The sequence below is a fragment of the Salvelinus sp. IW2-2015 genome, linkage group LG4q.2 (genome assembly GCF_002910315.2).
Source record: "Salvelinus sp. IW2-2015 linkage group LG4q.2, ASM291031v2, whole genome shotgun sequence".
Classification (NCBI taxonomy): Eukaryota; Metazoa; Chordata; class Actinopteri; order Salmoniformes; family Salmonidae; genus Salvelinus; species Salvelinus sp. IW2-2015.
This window is the reverse complement of record NC_036843.1, coordinates 28278811-28288708: the sequence shown is the minus strand read 5'-3', so window position 1 is coordinate 28288708 and position 9898 is coordinate 28278811. Positions and strand designations below refer to the sequence as shown.

The window sequence follows — 9898 nt, the reverse complement described above, 5'->3', positions numbered from 1 at the left end:
ACTACTGACACAGGCTCAGAGAGACAGGGTGAGACCCAACCCTAACTAACTACTGACAGTAACTACTGACACAAGCACAGAGAGACAGGGTTGGGTCTCACCATAACTAACTACTGACACTACTAACTACTGACACTAACTACTAGGGCTGGGCGATATGGCCAAAATGTATCACAGCATTTAATTATTTTTTTAATGGTGTTTTATGTTTTTGAATAATACCATTTCTAACTTTGCTTTATGAGCAGTGGGTGACCCTACAGTGGCAAGACATACATTCTAAGTGATTTCAATGGGTCTTTCTCCATTTTGATTGTTTTATACTGTTCAGGTCAACTTCAACCAAAACACATTTCTTGCATTTCCATCCATTTCTGCATTTCCTGCACTCATTTCAGAACAGTTACACTCGGCCACGTAGCACAATATGGGCCATTTTTTACCAAATGTTGGAATTGTGATTTGACCTGCGATTTAGATTGAAACACTTGAGTGAACTTGTAAATAGAAAGTTCATTCTAATTCTATACTTAGAATATAAATAATAGCGAGCGCTTTGAATTCAGTGGTGTTTGACATAACAATGAATGAAATTGCCAGGGAGGAGTTATTGTGACAAGGTAGGAACCAATGTGATGGTCAGTGTTTCCTAGGGAACCCTATAATCTTTGGCTACATTAAATATTTCTTCATGTAGCCAACATATTCATGCTTCGCCTATTCCTCTTTGACAGAGAGAGAGGCCAAACATTCAAATACCGTTATAGAAGGTAGGAATGCTTTTCCAACAGTCTTGAAGGTGTTCCCACATATGCTGAGCACTTGTTGGCTGCTTGTCCTTCTCTCTGCGGTCCAACTCATCCCAACCTATCTCAATTGTGTTGAGGTTGGGTAATTGTGGAGGCCAGGTAATCTGATGCAGCACTCCATCACTCTCCTTCTTGTTCAAATAGGCCTTACACAGCCTGGAGGTGTGTTTTGGGTTATTGTCCTGTTGAAAAATAAATTATAGTCCAACTAAGTGCAAACCAGATGGGATGGCATATCGCTGCAGAATGCTGTGGTAGCCACGCTGGTTAAGTGTGCCTTGAATTCTAAATAAATCACCCAACAGTGTCACCAGCAAAGCACCATTACACCTCCTCCTCCATGCTTCACGGTGGGAATCACACATGCGGAGATCATCCGTTCACCTACTCTCACAAAGACACGGCGGTTGGAACCAAAAATCGCGAACTTATTAGACCAAAGGACAGATTTCCACCAGTCTAATGTTCATTGCTCGTCTTTCTTGGCCCAAGCAAGTCTCCTCTTATTTGTGGTGTTCTTTAGTAGTGGTTTCTTTACAGCAATTCGGCCATGAAGGCCTGATTCACACAGTCTATTCTGAACAGTTGATGTTGAGATGTGTCTGTTACTTGAACTCTGTAAAGGGAAAGGGGGATACCTAGCATTTATTTGGGTTGCACTTTCTGAGGCTGGTAACTAATGAACATATCCTATACAGCAGAGGTAACTCTGGGTCTTCCTTTCCTGTGGCGGTCCTCATTAGAGCCAGTTTTATCATAGCGCTTGATGGTTTTTGTGACTGCACTTGAAGAAACTTTCAAAGTTCTTGAAATTTTCCCTAATGACTGACCTTCATGTTTTAAAGTAATGATGGACTGTCGTTTCTCTTTGCTTTTTTGAGCTGTTCTTGCCTTAATATGGACTTGGTCTTTTGCCAAATAGGGCTATCTTCTGTATACCACCTCTACCTTGTCACAACACAACTGATTGGCTCAAACACATTAAGGAAAGAAATTCCASAAATGAACTTTTAACAAGGCACACCTGTTAATTGAAATGCCTTCTTGGTGACTACCTCATTAAGCTGGTTGAGAGAATGATAAAAGTATGCAAAGCTGTCATCAAGGCAAAGTGTGGCTACTTTGAAGAATCTCAAATATAGAATATATTTTAATTTGTTAAACACTTTTTTTGGGTACTACATGATTCCATATGTGTTATTTAATAGTTTTGATGTCTTCACTATTATTCTACAATGTAGAAAATAGTAAAAATAAAGAAAACCCCTTGAATGAGTAGGTGTGTCCAAACTTTTGACTGGTACTGTAGTAAAATACCGCTATACTGCCCAGCCCTACTGACACAGGCTCAGAGAGACAGCGTGACCGAGGGTCAAATACCTGTTTCCCACTATTAAACCAGCCTGAACCATACTGTGCAGGCTCGGATACATCTTTTCACATTGTCCTTTCCAGCATGGCTGTGGTTATGGCTGTCCTCAACTGGCCACTCAACTTTAAACCCTGTAATACAGTAGAACCTTGGTATGTGAAACCAGAGCCGGCCTCTACATTAGTCTAATTCCAACTCTCCTTTTTCATTCCGTTGCTTCCACCATTCTCTCAGGTTTGTTTCCCTCGAGAGAAGCTTCTGTATGCTTGATCACATTATTATCTGTCATCACAAAATTCATGATCTCATCAAGCCTCTCCTGTGTGTTATTGGTGGTCAGAAAATCCACCAGTCGGAGCACGAGGGTCATGTGAAGTTTGACAAGGTGCTTGTAGCTGCAGAGGTCTTACTGCAGAACGGTAACCAGGGGACGAGGAACATCACCCACGCCAGACTCAAAGAACTCAAAGCATTATGGGAGGACACCTGCACCTACATCATCCACTGCCACAGGTAGGCTAACTCATGACTCCTCCATGACCCCTCCACGACCCCTATGACCTTCCATGACTTCTATGAGAGTTGAAAATGGCAGGTCAATTACTATAATGTTTCTTTAAAAAGAAACCACAATTAGTATTAAGCCTCCTTTCTCTTTTAGAAGAAAGTCGTCCGTGTGTAAACACCAGGATATGTTACCAACACATGGATAATGTAGGCATGAGTGAATATATTCCTTCCAGTAGTTTACACATATTTGTTTAATTACATAGTCACAGCAGAAGGCCTTGTTTTTTASTTTTTTATATATATTTTAAGCCATATAGCTACACATATCAGTTTTCGGAGGTCTATTGTTTGTCACCTTGAATATGCCTTCATACATGCTTAAATATTTCATAATGAAATACTTATTGATAATAGTATATAAATCGTTTATAAATGCTTGTTCATGATTATAAAGTCTTACCTACCATTCCATCTCGTCTTTCCTCAGCCGTATAGAGTGGGTGTGGCTGCACTGGAGTGAGTACCTGAAGGCGCATGGGGAGTTTGAGATGTGGCTGGTCAGTGTGCGTCGCAGTCTGGAGCCGGAGGTGGAGCTGCAGCTGGGGGTCAAGGAGAAATTGTGGCAGGTGAGCAAACACACCAGGTGTTGGGTGTCAACAATAGTGACGTTTAGCCAGGGGAAGAGAGGTAATACTACTGGTACCATTTCAGTAGCCTAGCCTGAACTGTGTTCATAGGCTGTTAGATTCCTACTTCTTGTAGGAAGCCATCTTTGAGTTCGTAGTTGAAAACCCTAGCCACATCAATTGAACCAACGAATGCTGCCTATTAAACCTATAGAAGAGCTAGCTTGCTGATGCACTAAGTTCCAGCTGGAAAGTATCCAATGGGTCGTTCTTCAATTACAGTGGCATTTGGGATTGACATTTTGGAAATAATGAACTTAATTTTTTTACATTTGTATTTATTTAAATGTATTTGGGTCATCTTCCTATTCTAAATCAACTGATATGGCAGCTTAATGACTTTAAATCATTTGTACCATTATGATAACTTTTTGCCACAATYGGAGTAGTAAATAGATACATTTTTGGTAAATGAGGATTTTCTGAAATGGAGGCAAGAAAGGCTCAAATCTAAGGTCATCAACCCTTTAAATGTAATTTACCAAAGTGATTTGATTAATCATTTTGCTCACAATGTTATTTCCCTTCATTTAAATTGACTAACACCAAGTGACCCAATTGACTAACACCAATTTTCTTTAATATAGACCCCTACCCCAATAACAGTTTGTCACTGGAGAGAATGCTCACGGTCCTTGTATATCTTTGTAATGAGTCATTTTCAAGGTGGTAACACCAATGACAATAAACTGAGAGACAGACGTTATACTAGTAAAAAAGAAAGTATTTTATTATCCTAATGTGTTTGTATTGCTCTATACCTGATCTATACAGTAGATGAAATACCTTTGTTTACTTTATAGCACTCAAAATAATAGATATACTATATATGCAAAAGTATGTGGACACCCCTTCAAATCAGTGGATTTGGCTCTTTCAGCCACACCCGTTGCTGACAGGTGAATAAAATCGAGCACACAGCCTTGCAATCTCCATAGACAAACATTGGCATTAGAATGGCCTTACTAAAGAGCTCAGTGGTTCGGGCTAGGCCCCTTAGTTCCAGTGAAGGGAAATCTTACCGCTACAGCATACAGTGACATTCTAGATGATTCTGTGCTTCTAACTTTGAGGCAACAGTTTAGGGGYAGACCCATTCCTGTTTCAGCATAACAATGCCCCCATGCACAAAACGAGGTCCATACAGAAATAGTTTGTCGAGATCGGTGTGGAAGAACTTGACTGGCCTGCACTGAGCCCTGACCTCAACCACATCAAACACCATTGGGATGAATTGGTATGCCAACTGCGAGCCAGGACTAATAGCCCAGCATCAGTGCTGACCTCACTAATACTCTTGTGACTAAATGGAAGCAAGTCTCCACAGTAATGTTACAACATCTAGTGGAAAGCCTTCCCAGAAGAGGGGAGGCTGTTATAGCAGCAAAGGGGGGACCAACTCCATATTAATACCCATGATTTTGGAATGAGATGTTCAACAAGCGGGTGTCCACATACTTTTGGTKATGTAGTGTATCTCTAAATCCCCCAAACATGTCACTATGACTCTAAACATCACTACTGGGACAAGCCAATGTGCTAACCCCAAGCCCTTTAAATAATGCATAAACATACATTTTTTGCAGGATAAAGGACTTGTATTATGTTTTATTATTGATAAACAATTCAAAAGCCACCCTAATGTAATGTAATGTAATCTAACGTGTGTGTTCCAGGTAGAAAACCAGCGCATCCTGCTGAGTGACGTCCAGAACCAGGCACTGTTGCTGGAGAGGCTGGTGGACGAGGCTGCAGCGCTGCACAACCGCATCCAGGATCCCAGTGTGGACCAGGAAGCACAGGAGAGACTCCAGCTGGCCTATAACAGCATACGGGACAAGGCTGAGGTGTGTGTGTGTGTGTCTGTATGTGTGTGTCTGTGTTTGTGCGTGTGTGTGTGTGTGTGTGTGCGTGCGTGTGTAGTATAATGGAGGCTTTCTGATGACTCTCATTCAAAGTCTTTCCACCTATCCCCCTCGATTTCTCTGCACAAAACCCAGGCAAGCATTCCTGTATAGAGCTAAGGGATATAATGTGTACACCACGATTACTGTCAGGGTAGGCTATATACAAACATAATGTAATGATTGAAACCATGTTGCCGTTTCATTCGCAGGCAGACAGACAGACAGACAGACAGACAGACAGACAGACAGACAGACAGACAGGCAGGCAGACAGACAGACAGACAGACAGGCAGGCAGACAGACAGACAGGCAACAGAACAGGACAGACAGACATGTTGTCAGAGCCGTGTGTCTGGTCCAAGGGGAATGTCTTTGTAATGGGTTGAGTTCTCTTTCATATTGAAGTTGTTCTTATTAATAGAGGAGCACATTTCTCCCCTTCACTTGGAAAGAAGCTGGACCAGCTACTTCTAATCTAAGTTTTAAAAAATGTTATTCTGACTAAGATGCTATTCTATTATTCCCCAGTACACCAATGAGGTTTCTTTATTCAAAGCAATTTGCATGTATCTGCTCCATATTGATAATGGGTTTCTTTCTTATATTAGCTCTTTCTCGTTCTGTTATTGTCATAGAGCATCGTGGACCCCAGAAGACTAACTGCTGCTTCAGAACAGTAGCTAATGGGGATCCTCATAAAATAGTGAAAACTGAATCAGTGTTTTTTTTTTAATGTTTTTTTTTTATAAAGGTTACTTCTGGCTTTTAAAAGGGCAATCTGGATTTGAAAAACAACAATCAATGGCTATATCACACATTTTTAAGTGAAAAAAATATATGTAACTAATCCCAGATTTTCATTTCAACAGGAGAGGTTGTCGTGCTGCAGAAGATGGCTGAAAGAGACCAGATGTACCAGAGAGACGTCCTGAAGTTCCAGCCTGGCTTGGTCCAAGACTAAGGAGCTCAACACCTCACTGAGACAGAGGACACAGCCGAGAACAAACTCCGAGCCTACATGAGAGACGTACACCCTACCACATGACTTTCTGGGCAGGGACAGGAGAGAGAATACACCCTAACATACTTCTGGAGGACAGATAGACGAATACACCCTAGTCACATGACTTCTGGAACAGTGACGAAAGTACACTCTAGTCACATGACTTCGGAGAGGCCAGAGAGAAGATGTACACTCCTAGTCACATGACTTCTGGGAGGACAGGTGAGAGAAGTACACCCTAGTCACATTAACTTCTGGAGGGACATGAGAGAAAATAACACCCTAGTCACATGACTTCTGGGAGGGACAGTGAAGAAGTACACCCTAGTCACATGACTTCTGGGACGGTGAGATGAAAAGTACACCCTAGTCACAATGACTTCTGGAGGGACAGGTGAGAGAAGTACACCCTAGTCACATGACTTCTGGAGGGACAGGTGAGAGAAGTACACCCTAGTCACATGACTTCGGTGAGGGACAGGTTCAGAGAAGTACACTCTAGTCACATTACTTCTGGAGGACAGGAAGAGAGTACACCCTAGTCACATATGCTTGCATTTTAAATTAAGGTTTATTTGACTGATTTGATTCTGCTGGGAGGGACACATACCATGCTAAGAACAACCTGTAATTCCTTAGTTTTGTGTACATGGATTTGAAAGAATATGATAAAGTGTCAGTAGGGTAGAGAATCAGGACACAGCCTAACCCTCTCTCTCTCAGTCACACCTGGATGACAACGTGGCAGTGAGGCAAGAGACACTGGCAGCATCATCGAGGTCATGGCGGAGGCAGTGACGGGCCAACGTCCCCCACGGGGGGCGGATGTGGTGGTGGAGGAAGCAGAGGAGCTGCGTCTGTGACTGCAGAGGCTGAGACAGAGCATTGTGAGGCCGGGCGGGGGCCTGAAGAGCCAACCTGGACTCTAGAGCCAGTACCAGAGCCGCTGCCAGCGCCCATGGGAGGACGTCAGCAGCTCAGGGCTGCTCCTACAGACTGACGCCAAGACCTGGAGACAGCCAGGGAGGAGACAGGACCAGAATCTGGAGACAGCCAGGGAGGAGACAGAGCCAGAACCTGGAGGCAGCCAGGGAAGGAGCGGAACGAGATCTGGAGACAGCAGTGAGGGAGACAGGACCGGAGATCTGTAGACAGCCAGGGAGGGCAGACAGACCAGAGACCTGAGGCAGCTAGGAAGGAGAACAGACCGAGATCTGAGAACACCAGTGAGGAGACAGCTACCGGAGATCTGAGCACACGCCAGGAGGAGAAGGACCAGAGACCTGAGCGCACCATGAGGAACAGGATTAGAACGATGTGGTCAGGGACAAAAATACAATGTGGGCTTTCGGGCGCTCACTCTCTCTATTTACTTCCTGTATCATTCTCTCTCTTCCTTCTCTCTCTCCTCTCTCTCCTCTCTTCTCTCTCTCTCTCTCTCGCTCTCTCTCTGACATTCTTATGCCACCCTCACTCCTCAACCCTATGGTTTACAGCTTTAGTTACTAGCTACAACAAGGGTCTGACACTGCATGGGTGGTTGCTCTAACTATTACCTGGCAGGAATTGCCCTCTGGCTGAATGCATTGGAGAGGTGTGGTGGAAATGAAAGAGAAGATAATGATTGTGGACTGATATTGTAACCTTACAGTAAAAACGTACATGTTGTGGGCAGGTGTGGTAGGGCAGGTTCCAACAGTCTATGTGTATCAATAGTTTAAAGTCGCTTCTTTTTGTTATCTATTGTACTTCATCCTCACTGATGTGAATAAATGGGACAGATGAAAGGAAATGCCTCCATAGGCTTTCAGTACATTGCTTACACCTGTCCTGTCTGTTCAGTAGGTRAGTGTTTTTCATCATGAATCTTGTTCTGGAGGCAGCTCTGCAGTGTTCACTAGCTGGCACAGCCACAATGTCATAAAATCTGATTTTAAACCTAACCTTAACCCTAACCTTAACCAAACTGATAAGCCTAACCTTAAATTAAGACCAAAAAGCAAAKATTTTTGTTCATACATTTTTTACAATATAGACCATTTTTACTTTGCAGCTGGCCTATCTAAGGGGAAATTGCTCAGTACGGCCTCCAACTCATGACAATAAACGTCAACCTGCGTCTGTTCAGATCAGCGAAGATAGCGGCTAGGAAGCGAGTCTAGGAAGCGAGGCTAGGAAGCCACTGTAGAATATTTAGATCAAACTGAGAAACCAAAGCTAGCAGATGAGGCAAGCAGTTCTTAACCACTCTTTTAATCCTCAACAAACAAAAGCATTCTTGACAATTCACCTTAGCGGAATGAAAGTAGCAGGCACCAAGAGGCCTCTGAGGCTGTAATCGGTTAACTCTGGTAAAGGAGGAAATTAATTGGGTGTGCCCCAAGGGTCAGTACTGGYGCCCCTCCTGTTCAGCCTGTACGTTAACTTCTCTGGGATATGTGGGACGGTAGCGTCCCACTTGGCCAAAAGCCAGAAAAAATGTYGCGCGCCAAATTCAAATATATTACTATAAAAATCWATCTTTCATGAAATCACACATGAAAGACACCAAATTAAAGCTACACATGTTGTGAATCCAGCCAACGTGTCTGATTTCAAAAAYGATTTACGGCGAAAGCACACCAAACGATTATGTTAGCTCAGTACATAGCTACAGAAAAACACAGCCATTCCCCCAGCAAAAGATAGTAGTCACAAAAAGCAGAAATAGAGATAAAATTAATCACTAACCTTTGATGATCTTCATCAGATGACACTCATAMMACATCATGTTAGACAATACATTTATGTTTTGTTCGATAATGTGCATATTTATATCCACAAATCTCGGTTTACATTGGCGCCATGTTCAGAAATGCCTCCAAAATATCCMGAGAAATTGCAGAGAGCCACGTCAAATAACAGAAATACTCATCATAAACTTTGATGAAAGATACATGTTTTACATATAATTAAAGATACACTTGTTCTTAATGCAACCGCTGTGTCAGATTTCAAAAAAACTTTACATAAAAAGCGCACCATGCAATAATCTGAGACGGTGCTCAAAAATAACAACATTTCTCCGCCATGTTGGAGTCAACAGAAATACGAAATTACATCATAAATATTCCCTTACCTTTGATCATCTTCATCAGAATGCACTCCCAGGAATCCTAGTTCCACAATAAATCGTTGTTTTGTTCGATAATGTCCATTACCTATGTCTAAGTAGCTACTTTTGCTAGCATGTTRAGTGCACATGTCCAAACGCTCGCGCAGATGAGGCGAACTCGGACGAAAACTTCAAAAAGGTATATAACAGGTCGAATAAACTGGTCAAAKTAAGTAGAGAATCAATCTTCAGGATGTTGTTATCATATATATCCAATAACGTTCCAACCGGAGAATTCCTTCATGTCTGTAGAAGTTATMGAACGCAAGGCGATATCATGAGGAAAGCGCATGACCAGGAACTGGCATTCTGCCAGACCAATGACTGAAACACCTCCCATCCGGCCCCACATCACACTAGAGGCTTCATTCCACGTTCTACAGACTGTTGACATCTAGTGGAAGGCGTAGGAAGTGCAAACATATCCATATCTCACAGGGAATTGAATCGGCTATGA

General features: G+C 42.6%; 1 pseudogene; it reads left to right on the top strand.

The window, feature by feature from the left end:
- LOC111963093 (nesprin-3-like) overlaps positions 1–9898 on the top strand; it is a 47698-nt pseudogene that overhangs the window by 7305 nt on the left and 30495 nt on the right.